We start from the raw sequence: 18026 nt of genomic DNA, 5'->3' as shown, positions 1-18026 counted from the left end.
TTACTTAATGTATGCTAAACTGATCTTCTGTATATAAAGAGAATTGAAAATGAATCTTGATGTGAATGGAAGGGGGAAGGAGACAGAAAGGGGAGGGTTGCAGGTGGGAGGGAAGTTGGCGGGGGGGGGGGAGCCATTGTAATCCATAAGCTGTACTTTGGAAATTTATATTCATTAAATAAAAGTTAAAAAAAAAAGAAAATGAATAGTAGCATTCGTATTCACTATCATTAACATGAAACCGAAAAGGTGCTAACTTTCTTTGTTGATATTTATAATGCTGTTTGATAAATACATTAAAATTAATCTGGATGAAAGTGAAATATCATCTACCTTTACCAACTTACCCTGTCACCATCCAAAATTCCTCTACCTGGGAACTTTCTCTCTCTATTTGACCTCCCATACCTCCCCATCACTACCTGCTTTCTGCTTTTTATGTGTATTTTTAAGTCTGTATGAAAAGTTTTCAGCTCCAGTGCCATACCTGCAATTTGGCCTCAATATCCTCAACTGAAATTTCCTCCTGAAATAATCTCTTTAAAAATGTTCTCCTACAACAATCTTTTAGTAAGTCTCCTTGACTTATTTCTTCTATCCATTCAAAATCTCATCAAAAACAAATCTCAGTAGAGTACGGAAAGGTTAATTAATCATTACTAAATTATAGTTAACACAGGAGAAAGAAGTTATGTTCTGTTGCACAGTAGGTTGACTATATATATTTATAATATACCATATATTTCTCTTCAGAAAGTTAGAAGAAAAGATTTCAATGTTTTTATCATAAACAAACAATAAATATTTGAAGAGGTAGATGTTTATTCCAAATGAGCATTATACAATGTATACATGTATCAAACCATCACATGGTACTCCATAAATATGTATACTTTTTATGTATTAGTAATAAAATAAGACTATACAGAAGCAAAGAAAAGACCATAGAGCCAAGGTTTATAGTGAATTCTAGTCTACTCATAATTTGATATGATGATTATTAATGCACTGAATGAGTTCTTATCATGTGGAAACATCCTGTTATATTGAATGTAATTCTATTATGTAAAATAATATCATTCATACACATACACACACACACAAACACAAAGCAAAACTCAGCATGTCATTCTCATCTCCATAAGGAAACATCATTTATGTCTTAATGTATTATAGGAAGTTCTTCATGACCAAGTTTCTTTTATCTGGCAAGACTTGCACCATCTGTGTGTGTGCCTTACCTTTTGCCTCACTGCTATTGCACAGTGTCTTATTCCCTTGAACACACTCACACCACTTCTCTTTCTCTCACTAAAAAGTGAGTCCTTTTAGGCAGGGACCATTTCCTATTCATCTTTATTTTCCCAGAACACTTGTATCTCAAAGAGCTGGCACATACAAATGAACATATGCCTTTGATCTCAATTACAGCAAGACTAAGTCAGACATTTCTTTGTCAATTTTGATGATTTGAAATCAAGCCCTAGTCATCTTCCCTTTGTGGGGTGGGAGAAAAGAACAGCAGGTTCTAGAAAGTTTAGTAAAAAATGTTGTATACTGGCAAGTATGATGTAAATTATAAGGATTGAAAGCAACTATCTCTGCAGTACTAAAATTATTGCAGATGGTATTAAAATATGACTCAAAATGTGATTTCATAAAAATAATAGTATTTATATGAGCAATATAAAGTAGGTTGCAAACTAATTCTGATAGAAAAGTATTAAGATATTTAATTCCTTTTCATGATCTGTGTTGCTGAAACTTTGCTAGGCTGTAAAAAGTAGTAAATTTTCTCTAGTATATTGTAATCAGATTAAGTAATCACTATCACATATGTACCATCTTTGTCTAGATCTCTGAAATAAACGTTCCTAAAGAAAATTAAAAACTAACCCTTCCCAATATTAGATATACCTGTCAGCAAAGTAAAGACTTCTTAACATCCTAGATTTTACATTCTTATTCTCTACTATGTGGTATTCCTATTTCTGCAAGACAAGTAAGACGATAAATAAATAGGATGACATATAATACCAGAAGCCATCCATGTGTAATAATTAAGGAATAGGTGAGTACATTCTTTTGGGTGATAGGTTATAAATATTGAAAATTATATATACATAAAAGTTATGTTTGAACAAGAACTAAAGGTAGAAAAATTGAACATAATTTTCTGAAGTTCACTCTTAGCGAATCTAAAGTCCTAGTAGAGGCATCCAGAAATGTGCTAGCTGAGAATCCAAACTTCTAGTACAGACACTCCTCTATTTATGTTGGAGTTATGGCTCAATAAACCTATCATAAGTTGAAAATATCATAAAGCAAAAGTACATATAATACAACCAACCCGCCCTACATCACAGCATAACAACACAGTATATTGTAGTATATGATTGTTTACCCCTGTTATTTTGTGACTGACTGGGAGTTGCAGCTCACTGATGCCACCCAGCATTGTGAAAGCATGAATACTGCATATCACTGACCCTGGAAAACATCAAAAATAAAAATTTAAAGTATAGTTTCTACTGAATGCATATAACTTTTACATGGTCATAAAGCACAAAAATCATGTCATTCTGAATCAGTGTCTACTTTTCAAATCTATATCTAATATAAAGCCTCCTTCTCTATGTCTGAACATCTTCAAGAATAGTTCATGTAAATTTGATTATTAAATATGTTCTGATGTAAGCCAGGAGAGCACAGTTATTAAAGTATAGTGTATAAGCTAATGTATCATACTTTTTGTTCGAAAAATCATTTTTTTTCCTGGTGTGAGCTTGTAGTAGAATGAAAACTTGCTTCACTAGCAAAAAAGGATAATGTTTTTTCCATCTGATCTTTTATCAGATAGAATTCTTAAGCAAGCCAGAAGCTTCTGAAATACATGATTTGGAGACTTCCAATAAAATAGTCCTGAAAGAGATAGTAAATTACAGTTTGATCTCATTTGTCCTAAATTCTGCCCATCCATCACCCAGGAGTTACAGTCACCCTTCTGAGATTTGCTGCATAATTCATTCTACTCCACATGATGTATTTGATACCCAAAGATTTGTATGTTGGCAATAACAGTTTCAAACTGTGGTTCTAATTAATCAGAAGGTAACTGTATTAAATATCTTTCTGATGGTGAAGCCTAATGAAATTCCACAAAAGTGAGTCTGTGCCTGGCATACCTTGTCAGATTTAATCAAGGATATGATTTAAATTGAACTTCATGACTGGACATTGAGATTCTCCCAAATGTTCATACTATAAAGATTGACCACAGATTTGGTTGTCTATACAACTTGAATCTTGTTTTGTGTTTGGAAGCAGTTACAGGCTCAAGCAAATATTTCCAAATGCAAAAACCCAGTAATTGAAGCTTGAACACACAAAGAAGGCATTGCAATTTTAGTGTAGAAAAAGTCTACCACAAATTAGAATCACATAGTAGCCAGATTTTATGGACAGCAATGCAAATGTCTTGCACATGACCTTAGGAGAGTGATTCCATTGGTTACAGCATATTGTGATGTCATTTTTCCTGTGTGAACTACTCCATTTCTATTCCCCCCACATTGTAAACACTCTAAAGTCAGGTACTGTTTTTTTCCTACTGTAGACATTCTTTATTCCTAGTATTGTACCTCACAAATGGTAAATATTAATAATTAAATGAGTAAAAATACCTGGTATCTAACTGTCCTTTTTATTATATATTTATTAATAAGAGAGTTCATATTAATGAATTATGATTATTGATATGACATCTATTATGGTGGAAGTGTTTAATTCATAGTTAATTGAATATTTAATGATTAAGAAAATATATAGATCCTCTTTATGTAGAAATTAATTGTACTGTAAATTCAAATTTGTCTATTTATTTTACATTAAAACATTAGAAGTAACTTCTTTACCAGTATTCCCAAGTTACCCCCCCATGTTTAAAAGGAATGAAGCAACCACTTTTTTTTCAGGATTTGCAGTTCAGGTCAGATGTTTGTGTTTGAGTGAAATTCTTAAAAAGAACTTTTGTAAATAATTATAATACATATCATTTCTGTTACTGTTGATAATATGAAACAGGAAATATGTGTCAGGGTTGTTACATCCAAAAATAGTCAGTGTGTTTTACTATTCTAATTTGAGTCAATTCAAGGTCTGGTCATCCAAGAAGAATCAGTCACTGGCTGAACAGCTCACAAGGAAGCATAAATTTTGCAATCCTCTGATAGAAAAATCACTGCAGAAAACTGGGCATTGACCTGGCACATTGCATTTACTCTGCTTTCCTTATGCAGAGAGAACAAATCAGTTCCTTTATAAGTATCTAAAGCACCATCACACAAATTGATAGTAGCACCATGCACATTTACTGGTAAATACACAGGACCTGTCCCGAGGACATTAACTACTGTTCAGGTCATCCTGATAGCTAATCAGCTCCCAGGTGCTTTATCTTCACCCTGAATGCCCTGCACTGAAGAGCAAAGGGGTGTTAGTTTAATTGGAACAAGCTTGAAAGTAGTTGTACATAAAGGAAATCACATAAAGATGACCTTCAGGTTACCTAATGATCTCGTCAGTAGTTCCCTGTTTTTGTAAGATTTCCCGACTTACTGGCATACTTGGATTTTTCTTTGTATGGATGTGTTCCACATTACCAACAAGTTTATATGTGTTATAATCCTGAAAACAATAAAGTATACTTTTGAACATATTTTAGCATTTTGATAGAAATCCTTGTAGACACTGGTATATCGTATTTACACTGTAGTTCCATGTCTAATACAGACTCAAACATTTAGTCACTCCCCCAAAATGTTAGCTGAATTAATCAATGAAAATGTTCTGCATACTTCTTTTAGGTCATATTCAAATATCCATTTTTACTTTTTTACTACATCTTCAAATAACTGACATTCTACTTATCACTGCCTTTAATATCCCCTCAAAATTTACTCTGATAATGGGAAAAGGTGGTACTGAAAGATAAAGCTGTGAAAAGACAAAGAGAAAATATTTATGGTTTGTTTGGGAGACCATGACCATGATGTTGTGACTGACTCTAGCTCTCTGTACCTTAGTGGGAAGATGGAGAATGACTGAAATAGAAGTGTAAGTCCAAGCCAAAATTAAAGGAACCAATAATTGGCTTCATCACTTCAAAAAATCCAAAATATAAGGCTCCTTATCCAGGATAATACCCTTGACTGATTCTCATGGAGTACGTACTTCACACACTTTATTTTTAATCGTTAGATGCTCTAGGAATTAAGTATTATTATGTTAATTTGGTATAAATCAAAATTGAGGCTCAGAGTTTAAATAACATGCCCAAAGTGACATATTAAGAAAAAAGCCGAGATTCCAGAACAGATGCATTTGGATTCACAGATGACTACAGCAAGATGTACCTTTTTCTGCATTTTGCTCTACTCAGCTGTATGATCTCAATGAGATTAGACCAGACTTCAATTTTCCTCATCCTGTTTTTTGTTCCTTGAGTGAAAGAATGGTGATTTCATATTAGATATCAATTTTTTTAGTAGTTAATAACAAATCTCTCAATTCTTGAAATTAGTTTCTTTAATGACAAACATTTCCAGATGTTTCTTAAAGACACTGGTCTTGATATTTACAACTTCTTTTATTTCAATGTTTCATGATAAATGTTTCAATATAGCATCTACTTGGGTGGCTTGTCTTGGTGTGTAAATGCTATAATAATGTACCTGGTACTTCAGCAGAGGACACATTCTATTACCTAGCTGGGCTAGAGGGCAATATAAGAGTTAAAAAATATATAAGAAAGGGGAAAGGAAATACATTCTATATGGAGGATGAGGCTGATCAAAGAAATGTTTGAGTTGTAGACAGGTGAGGATGGGATTAAAGAAGGCTACCACAAAGCCAGAGTGATTAGTTCTGACTTTTTATACTTAGAAAATGGACTTCAGAGTACACGAGACCAGCATTTTGGACTAGAAAGAGACATGACTTAGAGCCTAGAGATGAAGATATTCACACTGACAGGAAATCAATAGAGGCTGACTCTATTGCTGAATGAACAGGAATCTTCTATCTACTCTAAATACTTGTGAGCACCTAACGTAATTAGTTTCAGGGACTCTGTTAAAGTTGTTTTGAATACACTTGAGAATTGACAAGGGCATTAGGCACTTTCATGATGAATCCTGCTAAAAAGTCACCAATAGTAACTGAAATACTTGATCTTGAAGTTATCTGGAACAATCACCCTTCCATGCTGCATGTTAGAAAAGGAAGGAATCTTCAAAAGAGCAAATCACTGCCTGCTGTTTCTTGGAGCTTTTTGTAGAACTGATTCAACTATGTTTATTCCTCCTCAATCAGTTTGACTTAGCAAGAATAGCCTACAAAAAAATTTCATTCTCTAAAAATGTGTGTGTCTTGGAAGGTTGAAATATTTGGTAAATACATCCAATTTTAAGTGGTAAATGAAACCAAAATCCAACATTATGCATGATCAAAATTTGTCCTAATTTGAATTTGGGGAAATTTTCAACTTATTTATGAACACAGGAAAAAAATAGCATGTACTATCACCTATATCTTGATGGAAGTTTAACCCAGATGTTAGTCTTGCATCTTCAAATTTTCAGAAAAAAATAGATAAGTGAACCTTAGTTACTTTTTTAAAAAAAGATTTTATTCATTTATTTGAATGGCAGAGTTACAGAGAGAGAGAGAGAGAGAGAGAGAGGTCTATCCATCTGTTGGTTTGCTCCCCAGTGACCACAATGGCTGGAGCTGGGCCAATCCAATGCTAGGAGCCAGGAGCCTCCTCTGGGTCTCCCATGTGGGTACAGGGGCCTGATAACTTGGGCCATCTTCTTCTGCATTAGCAGAGAGCTGGATCAGAAGAGGAGCAGCCGGGACATAAACTGCCCATATTGGATGATGGCACCATAAGCAGAGGCTTAGCCTACTACGTCAAAGCACTAGCCCCCAACCTGGGTTACTTTTAAAACTCTTAGAAATGTGTCTTAGAATAATACAAGAGAGGTTTATATAAGGTACAATTGTGAAACAGAGGAGACAATAGTTGACAATTAATTTGTCTCAAAAAAACCTTTTTTTGGATATCTGTGATTATAACTAATTTTATGTACTTTGTCCATCAGGATAATATTTTTTGTTTTAAGATTTATTTACTTTTTTTTAAAAGGAAGTGGATTTTATTTATCACATTTACAATAAAGGAGAATGTCATGTTTATTTAGTTATATATGTGAAAGTGTTACAGAGAGAGGGTGTGACAAAGATCTTCCATTCATTGGTTCTCTCCCTAGATGGCCACAATGGTCGGAGCTGGAGAACACAGAAGCCAGGAATTTTATCTATGTCTCCCAAATGGGTGGCAGGTGTCCGACCATTTGGGCCATCTTCTGCTGCTTTTCCCAGCTCAGTAGCAGAGAGCTGGATTGGAAGTGGAACAGCCAAGACATGAACAGGTGCTTGCATCACTTTACCTGCTCCAACATAATGCTGCCCCTGAATCCCATATCTGAGTGCCTGGGTTCAATTCCCAGCTCTGGTTCCTGACTCCAGCTTCCCATAGTACAGATCCTTAGATGCAATGAGGCAATGGTGATTTTTCAAGTTACTGAGTTACTGTAATTTCTGTTTGAAATCTGGATTGTATTCCAAGATATTGGCATTAGTCCTAGTCTAGCCCTGGCCTAGCTCTTGCCATTGCAGGCATTTGGAGAGTGAACCAGTGGATGGTTTTTCTCTCTCTCTCTCTCTCTCTCTCTCATAAAAATAATAAATAAAAATGTTAAATATATATATATATATGTTCATTCATGCCATTGTCTATGGTAAATACTAATCATAACTCAATTTCAGCTCTCAAATATATCTAATTCTTCCCATCATCTCTGCTCTAAGGCTGATGCAATGGCCTCTTATCTATGTTCCCTAACTCAGGTATGGCCCCTGCTCAGTCTCTTTGCTATTGAAAGAAACTTTGTTTCTGGAGGAAAGTATGTATCCTCTTTTGACCGTTGTTCTGTAGGTAGGTGATTAGTAGCTGTATCTGGTGCATTTACTCACGAAACTAGTCCTAACCTTGGTATCCAGCTTTTATGAGTCTGAATGCTGATATTATGTCAGATGATCATAGTATTTCCTTTAGGTTTAGTCTCTAACTTGGGATGCCAGGAACCACTCATGTAGGTATAGCTACTGCAAAGGAATTAAGTCCTAGTTTTGGTGTTTGTATTTCCTGCCTTACTTGAACTTGATGGAACCCTTGAGTGTTCAAAGTCATAGTAGTCTTAACCTGTGAGAGAAGCTAATTAAATGAAATATTAAGTAGCAAAGCAAACTGAGCACAATTTATATATCAGAATTCAAGCTGAGTTATTTTTCCCTGATCTGTAGCTTGGAATTTTCTTAGATAGCCTTTCCATGACTTGCAACAGAGCTCTCCTAAGCTTTGTGATATTTCACAGCTTTGGGAATAGTGTCCACTACTAGGAGTCTGATTACAGAAACTAAGGAATCATCTATTTTTCTAAATGAAAATTTTCAGTCTTTGTGAGTTTATTTTTCAAATGTCAGTAATTTTAGCCCTATTCTGTTTGTCTATACAAGCAGATCACTATGCTTTTTCCATTGGCAGGATTTAATGGTTAGTAAGATCATAAAACCAAGGCAAATAGAATAGTGAAGAGCCTTATTCATTGGTACTGCATTCAAGAATGAGATTACTAGTCCATATGGCATACATAATGTCTTCCAAAGAACAAAGCCAAGGGGCAAGGGAAGATGTGGTTACCTCCATGATAGGCAAGAACAAGTTTTACTCAATGTTAGGCATAAGAGGTTTCTTTTTTTAAAAAAAACATCAGTTCGGCAGATGCCATGGCTCACTAGGCTAATCCTCCTCCTGCGGCGCCAGCACTCTGGATTCTAGTCCTGGTTGGGACGCTGGTTCTGTCCCAGTTGCTCCTCTTCCAGTCCAGCTTTCTGCTGTGGCCCGGGAGTGCAGTGGAGGATGGCTCAAGTACTTGGGCCCTGCACCCACATGGGAGACCAAGAGGAAGGTGTTTGCATTCTAATGAAGAGAGGAAGACAATAATGTCAAAAGGAAGTGATTTAAGTGACTTTGGTTAAAGCTTTACTCACCTAATGCACATTGGGATTGCCTGAAGAAGACTGGGCAACTCTCCAAGTCCAAGTAGGGTTGGGGTTATATAGGTTGAAAAGAAAAGAGCAGTGTTTTTCATCATCAGCTGCTATAAAACTTGCTCTTCGAGTAGCTGGTCTTACTTCTGTTGGTCCTCTTGCTCAGGATCATTGGTGTGATACTACCCAAACAGCTGCCAGAAAAATTTTTGAAAGCTTTTTTTATATATACACTCTATGGTGTATGTTGGCTAGTCAAGGTTCAGGGACACAAGCATTCAGACGAGAAGAAAGGAAGGGAAGCAATCGTCAAAGGAAGTTTTAATTCTTTTACAGAAAGTATAAAAGTATATTTGGTGATTTGTTAATGAGTGAACAAAGTAAATTCAGGAAAATATGGAGGAGAGTCATCAGACCTCTCTACAGAGATAGCATTCATGTTTAAAACCTGGCTTTTGAGAAAGAGAAATACATGTGAAGATACGGGAGATTTAGTGAGAATAAACTCAGTATGTTGAGGTGCAAGAAAGAAAGGAGAAGAAAATACTCGAGAGAGGGCATATGTCCTGGTTGGGTATTGGATTATACTCTAAATGCAATGAAATGACCCTGAAGCGTTTTTAGCATAGGGGAGTCGTGTGTGGTCTCTTCTATCCATTGACAAGATTCCTCTGCCTGCTATGTGGAGTATAGACATCTTGAGGTCAGCAGGGGAGACAGAGAGAAAAGTTAGAAGGTTACTGAAATAGCCCAGGTAAAAGATGAAGGCAGCCTCTACTAGAACTGAAGCAGTGAAGAAGGTGAGTATGTGGTGTAGGGAGAGAAGGAAAAATACAGATGCAGAAAAGTCCATATTTGATTGCAACTGTTTTTGAGCTGGCCTCAACCCCTGCTGGGTTTGGCAGGTGTCTATGACAGACTCTGGTGGGGGTTTAGGAAGTGGTGGTTCTCAAATATAATTAAGCTTAAAAATCTCTTGGGAATTATTTCACAATGCAGATTCTAATTTAGTTGACTTCAGATAGGGCTACTCTGCTTTCTAAAACTCTCTGGTTGCACTGAAAGGATTTTGGGATTTTCTGAAAAGTTGTCTCTCTTCTCCAGCTCCCCTACATAACCAGGTCGTCAGGCACGTCTCACTTTGTTCTCCTAAACACTGTATGAAGACTTTTCCCTGGTCTATTGACTAAACCAAAACAGAGTGACCGCCTTAAAAGTCTGATTCTTACTAAAACTACTGATTCAAATTTTTAAAATGGTGGAAGCTACTTAAATCACCTCTCTTCCAGGTATCTCATTTAATATTTTAAATATTTATCTATCACATGCAATTAATAAATTCTGTGCTGTTTCTCAGGAAGAGAAATAATTGTTAAATAAGAAATGCCTTATTTCCCACTTCTGATTTATTTATTCAGCTGCTTTATTTGGCAAAAGTATTTATCCCTCTATAAATATGAGAAAGTCTTTCTAAACTACGCTAAATATTTTAAAAAAAATTTTTAGTTAGAAAATGCATGTATAAATGCATGTATATAAAGGGAGTAATTTGAAACATTACCTAAAGAAACTAGAAGCAAGTAAAATATTTTGTTTTCTTCTGTGCTTTATTAATTATTTTTAATCATGTTTTTCCCACAAACTCAGAGCAAGAGGGGAATAACTCTAGATTAAGAATACCATGATCTTGAATGGCAAGAATAATATTGCAGTGATTTATGGTTGCTTGATAACCTTATGATAGATAAGAGTGGCCCTGTTAGACATGAATATTAATTAGAATATAGAAATTAATAACATCTTAAATTAATATTTATCTTTTTGTTTTTGGAAAATACACTTTTTGTTTTTGGAAAATACACTGTTTAAGAGCATTAGGCTTAAGAACTGATAGGCATAGACTCTGCTCAGCTACATATGACAGTCTTGAAAATTATTTTGCCTTTCTCAGTCTCAACCTCCTCATCTGTAAAGTCTGGCTATAAAAGCACCTCATGAGACTTGTAACACTCAAGTAGGATATGTCTGTACATTGTAAGCGTGGTATCTGCTACACAGTGAGCTTTCAATAAATATTATACTTTAATATTAGTAGTATGACTACTAATTATTTTCCCAGCAAGAATAAGTTCAATTCAGAAAGTGGTTGGCACAGTTTTCAACACATATTCGTGATCTGAAGCTCATGTACCAGCTGCTAATTTGCTTGTTTATTTCACTTGATTTTCCTTAACTGCACATAAGGGAAGTGGGTGGCAGGAGCTTAATTTATTTGTCCCCCTCCCTTTTTTTTTGAAAATGTGGGTTTTGGCTCTCACGGTATTTTGAGACATGGCTTGGTGGTGGCACTGGGATGTGCACACTTCAGGGAGTGGGAGGAGTGTGTAGCTCTCCTGGCGGTTCTGGTGCCTCTTTCCCCAAGTGATCATCATGGGTGCTGGATTGCTATGCTGCCAGCCAAAGGCCTCTCCTCCCACAGATCTGGAAGCCCAGGAGAAGAGCCATGACTCACAGGCTACAACTTTTTCATCTGCTTGATACAAGCCCTGATAGGCTCAGCTCCCATGTTTTCATCACCCCATAGGCTGGCTGAAGGGTAAAGGGCTTTCAGGTTTTCCAATAAAGTGCTTCCAGATGATTGTTGAACATAACTGAGAGATCCCGCGGAGAGGTACGGCGTTCTTGCTGTCACTTTGCTGAAGTGTATGGAAAGGATGCTCTGGGGTGATACAAGGGTATCGTCAGATCCTCAGAGGTATGGCATTTGAAGTGTTTTGAAACCTTCCTTTACAAACTATGAGACAGTCCCTCTTTTCCTGCTTTGATTTCATCCAGTGGCTTGGCAGATTTGTCTAGTAGCCTGTAAGTCATTGTGTTATCCTTTGTTGTGGCTATTGTCATGGGCCTGCCCATTTTTTGTGGACCCTGTGCTTTGTGAGAGCCAGTCCTCTCTTGCATTGTTGGATCTCCTGAGTTCAGTGCCTGGTAGATCATAAGTGCTTAAATAGCAGCTGTTGGCTACATGAATGCATGGATTGGTGAGTGGATGAATGGCTCCTTTGATGAAATTGAGGGCAAGAAAATAATCTCACATAGTGGGCTACAGTGGATGTGAGAATCCTTTTTGCTCAGCAGATAAACATTTGGGGTAGAAATTTTTTATTAAAAACCCAGTTGTTAAGTTCAGAAAGCTTACCTTTCTGTCAAACTTGTGATTGTAAATTTAAGTTTGATAGTTGCTACTTTTTGCCAGTAAAATCTCCCAACAATTTGGGGGAAAGTTTACAATGAAGGAAGAAAGTGTTCTCGGAGGAAGTGGACATCTATTATATACATGACATTTAAAGGAAAATTAAAGGAGATTTTTAAACTAAAGGCGAGAGGTGTTGAATTTGTAGAAAGTCAACATACATAGAAAGCGTAGTGTTCCATAGGGGAATATGATAGAAGTTTATCCAGCTTTTCATTAAAATTGTGTTGTTAAAAACCTGTTGTACACTGGATGCAGTGGATCTAAAAATGAATTGAAATGTGTCTCAATCCTCTGGTGCTTCCTGTTAAATCAAGAATCATATGTGTGAATTAATGATTGTAACAGGAGTAAATGTTCAATGCGCTGTGGAAACACAAGAGCTGCTCAGGCTTGACCCTGCCCAGAAATATCTGCAAAGTGGAAATTGGGACTCTGAACTGGAATTTGAAGGATGTGTAAGGGTTTTTCATGACAAGAGGGTAAAAGAGGTTCTACATGTATACAGATAGAGAGAACAGGAAGAGTAGGCTGCATTCTGGGAAGTATAAGAACTTAAGTATAGTAACTAGCAGATGAGATCATAAAGGCAAGCAGGGGAAAATTACACAGTGATCCTACTCCAAACAGTTGATTCAAAACATGTCCCTTTTTATAAATTATGCATAACCAAAGAATGAATTAATCTATGCTAATTTCTTCCCAAATATTTCAAATGCCTATCAAGTAATTATATTGTCTGTGGTGTATTACAGTACTACTTTTTTTTAAAAAAATACTTATTTATTTATTTGAAAGGCAGAGTTACAGAGAAGCAGAGAGAGAGACAGAGAGAGAGGTCTTCCATCTGCTGGTTCACTCCCCAAATGGCCACAATGGCCGGAGCTGCACCAATCCAAAGCCAAGAGTCAGGAGCTTCCTCTGGGTCTCCCATGCAGGTGCAGGGGCCCCAGGACTTGGGCCATCTTCTACTGCTTTCCCAGGCCATAGCAGAGAGCTGGAAGAGAAGTGGAGCAGCCGGAACACGAACCGGTACCCATATGAGATGCTGCACTTCAGGCGGTGATTTTACCCACTACACCAGGACGCTGGCCCCAGCACTACTTTAAGAGGCAGAAAAATGAGTGCTCAGTGGTTTCGTAGTCCTGACTACACATACTTTTAATTCACTTGGTAAAGGAATTTGATTAAAAACATAATAATACAATTTAATTCCATACCCTTATTTTAAGTTGATATACGTCATTTTACAAATCAGAAAAAAATCCTGGAAGAAATAAACCATGGTTATATGAACTTTGGAGAATCACGTTATATTCATATTGACTCATTGACAAGGTCATTAATAAATGTAGAGCCCTTGGTATCCCACACATAGACTTTCTTATCAGATCATTCAACTCCACAAATGCAATAAGTTGTAAACCTGGAAAGTGATGTTTTTTTCTCCTTTGCAGAGTCATACACACACTGTTTTAAGCTTATATGTTATCAAGTTCTCCTGTATGACATTCAGTATCTATAGTAATATTTTCCTGTTCTTACTTCAGGTAACATCTCAGATGGTGGTCTTTTTGTGGTCATATTTAACACTCTATTTATTTGTAGTCAAATAAATGATTAACTAGACATCATCTTTAAAAGCTTCCTGGATCTACCTGATATTTGTTTAACCTATATTCTAGAGCATTTTATGCAAAAGACTACTTATGTGTGTTTGTGTATCTGCACAAATAACACCAATATTGACAAACACACAGGACATACTATGTCATAAGGCATTGATCTAAACACCTTTTTATATATAATATTAATTCATGTATTTCCTAATATATAAAGTGCATACCTTTTTTAAATTTAATTTAATTTTTTTTGACAGGCAGAGTGGACAGTGAGAGAGAGACAGAGAGAAAGGTCTTCCTTTTCCGTTGGTTCACCCCCCAGTGGCCGCTGCAGCCAGCCGCTGTGGCCGGCGCACCATGCTGATCCGAAGCCAGGAGCCAGGTGCTTCTCCTGGTCTCCCATGCGGGTGCAGGGCCCAAGCACTTGGGCCATCCTCCACTGCCTTCTCAGGCCACAGCAGAGAGCTGGACAGGAAGAGGAGCAACCGGGACAGAATCCAGCGCCCTGACCGGGATTAGAACCTGGTGTGCCGGCGCCGCTAGGCGGAGGATTAGCCTAGTGAGCTGCAGCACTGGCCAAAGTGCATACCTTTTTAAATGCCCATTTTGTAGATGAAAAATTGAGTCTCATAGATTAATAAGAAAGAATAAGTCATGAGACAGGCAGTGGAGGATCAGGGAATTGAACTTCCACGATTCCATACCTGGGAAGGAAACTAGGCCCTCCAGGATCCCACTATGGGAGGACAGGTCATATTACCTTTGGGAACTAGGGACTGAGTAGGAGGAGACCTTCTGTCTGGAGTGTTCATGAAATGTTCAAAAGAGAAGAACAGGCTGAATCTTGGCCTAAAGACTTCGTGGTGTTTTGTCAGGAGGAGGTTAAGGTGACATTGCAGATTGACATCAGCAAAGGCACTGAGGTGGAAAACCACAAGGTGCTGTTTGGTGGACAACACACTAGAAGTAGAATAAGGAGTCAGTATAAAATGGCAGAAGGAAAGATCTTAGAAAAGTAGTTATAACAAATTCTAGAAAACCTCAATGCTACATAAAAGGGTTTGATCAGGACAGGCACTGTGGCACAACAGGTTAAGCTGCCATATGTGATGCCCACATCCCCTATCTGAGTACCTCATTTGAGTCCTGGCTCCCCCACATCTAATCCACTTTCCTGCTAATTTACCTTGGAGGCATCAAGCGATGGTCCAAGTACTTGGGTTCTACTGCCTATTTGAGAGACACAGATGGAGTTCCTGGTTCTTTTTCTCTCTGTAACTATTCCTTTAAAATTAGATTAAAAAAAACTTTGAAGAAAAGGTTGAAATTCATTCTATATGTGAAGGTTTCTTTTTTTTTGGAGTTATAGACAGTGAGAGAGAGAGAAAAAGGTCTTCCTTCCATTGGTTCACCGCCCAAATGGCTGCAACGACCAGAACTGTGCCAATCCGAAACCAGGAGCCAGGTGCTTCCTCCTGGTCTCCCATGCAGGTGTAGGGGCCCAAGCACTTGGGCCATCCTCCATTGCCCTCCCGGGGCCACAGCAGAGAGCTGGACTGGAAGAGGAACAACCATGACTAGAACCCTGCACCCATATGGGATGCCGGCGCCGCAGGCAGAGGATTAACCAAGTGAGCCATGGCACCAGTCCCGTGAATGTTTCTGATTAAAGTTTTTTTTATATAAGCAAAGTTATAAGATGACAAAAGATTAATGTGTAAGATTGATTAAATGAAGAATGATAAATATTTCAAAGGTAAACGGCAGAAAAAGAGTGGCATTCTAATAGATTTAAACATTTGAACAACAACAAAAACAAAAATAAAAAACAGAAAAACTTATGTGGTATAAACTCTGAAAGAGAAAGCAAGACACCTCAGAACTGCCTTGCCATAGCAGAAGAGGCCTAGTTATGAAGCCAATGTTGTCTTGCCCACCCTACACAAACAGGACTTTTCACCCCATTTGAAAATCTAGAAGAAGAATCCTTCCTTTAGTTCCTGCCTCCACTCTGCAACTGCAAATGACACAGTACTTTAATTTCTCTTCTCTATTTGGTGATATGTTTGCCCAAGAGAGGTCTACAGAAGGTGACAGTTAGTATGTTACTTTCAGTTGTAAATGATCATCCTGTGCTATGGATTAATGATGTCCATGCTTCTTTGAGATAAGCATAACTAATTGTCATAGCTTACTCAGGCACAAGGGACTATCAACGGCTGACCTGGAGAAGATTTGCTGCCAGGAACAAATGTTCTTAACTAAGTCCCTGTCGTTTCTGAAGAGCCACAAAGCCAGAATACATCGCAAATTGGCTTTGGAGTTTCTGGATGAACTCTGTGTTAGGATATCCAGATGTCAAGGAAGACATCAAGATTTCTGAAGAAAAGTGAAGAGATGACCCATGAAGTGCACATCCAAAGAAAAGAACATTAAAATACATAAGAGGGGAGGTGGATCCCTGGCTGTTTTATAATAATATGAGTTTGATATATGTTTTCATTTGAGACTGAAATCTAGAAGACATCAGGTTCACCCTGGAAACAGAAAGCAGGGTCCAAGTGGCCTGCTTCCAGTAGAAAAAGTTGCATCAGAAAAAAATGGCAAGAAAGCTTGTTTGGGAATTATAGACATTTTAGAATAATCTTCTGGATAAAATTCACTCTTGGCAAAATATTTCATTGCTCTAGTTATGTGCTGCAGGTAGATGATAACCTCCTTATAGTACCCCAGGGTAAATGACCCTCTGAGGTATTTCATCACACGGGGTCTTTTAGGTTATCTTATCACGTTTCATTCAAGAAGAAGCTCTAACAGCCAGAAGTTAGGAAGCATCTTGAAATGATGCATAAAGGGTGGATATTTTCAAGAAAAAGTAAATTTCCTTTAAGTGTCCTTATATCCATTTTTTTTATTTTATTTTATTTAATGAACATAAATTTCCAAAGTACAGTTAATGGATTACAATGGCTCCCCCCCATAACTTCCCTCCCACCCACAACACTCCCCTCTCCTACTCCCTCTCCCCTTCCATTCACATCAAGATTCATTTTCAATTCTCTTTATATACAGAAGATCAGTTTAGCATACATTAAGTAAAGATTTCAACAGTTTGCACCCACACAGAAACACAAAGTGTAAAATACTGTTTCAGTACTAGTTATAGCATTAATTAAACACCTAAGAGTAATTGTGTATTAATTACAGAGTTCAACCAATAGTTTTCAGTAGAATATAAAAAATACTAAAAGGGTAAAGTATTAAGTTCTTTTTTTGTTGTTTGTTTGTTATATAGTTTTTTTTTATTTAATAAATGTGAATTTACAAAGTGCAACTTTGGTATTGTTGTGGCTCTCCCCCACCCCAACAACCTCCCTCCCTCCCATGGCCCTCCCCTCTCCCACTCCCTCTCCCATCCCGCCCTTCATCACGTTTCATTTTCAATTACCTTCATATACTGAAGATCAACTTAGTATATACTAAGCAAGGATTTCAACAGGCTGTACTCACACAACTGTACAAGGTATAGGGTATTATTCGACTAGTAGTGTTGTTTTTAAGTTTCATAGTAAAACACATTAAGGACAGAGATCCTACGTGAGGAGCATGTACCCAGTGACTCCTGTTGTTGATTTAACAATTGGCACTCTTATTTATGATGTCAGCAATCACCCGAGACTCTTGCTATGAGCTGTCTAGGCTATGGAAGCCCCTTGAGTTCACCGACTCTGAACTTGTTTAGTCAAGGCCGTATCACAGTGGAGGTTCCTTCCTCCCTTCAGAGAAAGGCGCCTCTCTCCTTGATGGCCTGTTCCTTCTTCTGGGGTCTTGGTCACCAGGATCTTTCATTTAGATTTTTTTTGCCACCATGTCATGGCTTTCCATGCCTGTGAGACTCTCATGGACCTTTTAGCCAGATCTGAATGTCCCAAGGGTTGATTCTGAGGCAGGAGTGCTGCCATTCTATGAGTCTGCTGTGT

The 18026-nt window shown here is 37.4% G+C and overlaps 1 protein-coding gene across 8 annotated transcripts in view; it reads left to right on the top strand.

Annotated features, from left to right (window-relative positions):
- Window positions 1-18026, top strand: part of LINGO2 (leucine rich repeat and Ig domain containing 2) — a 1403193-nt gene that overhangs the window by 1047322 nt on the left and 337845 nt on the right. The window contains exons 4-5 of one of the 8 annotated variants that reach the window (XR_007923818.2): window positions 5085-5224; window positions 10279-17291. The exons of 6 other annotated variants lie outside the window; for them this stretch is intronic. The gene's annotated coding sequence lies outside the window, so the exon portion shown is untranslated. Of the gene's footprint in view, window positions 1-5084; window positions 17292-18026 lie in introns of those variants that run through there. One more of the 8 variants, XR_007923816.2, reaches the window with a different exon arrangement.

This window comes from Oryctolagus cuniculus, chromosome 1 (assembly GCF_964237555.1).
Source record: "Oryctolagus cuniculus chromosome 1, mOryCun1.1, whole genome shotgun sequence".
NCBI lineage: Eukaryota > Metazoa > Chordata > Mammalia > Lagomorpha > Leporidae > Oryctolagus > Oryctolagus cuniculus.
This window is presented reverse-complemented; position numbering and strand designations above follow the sequence as displayed.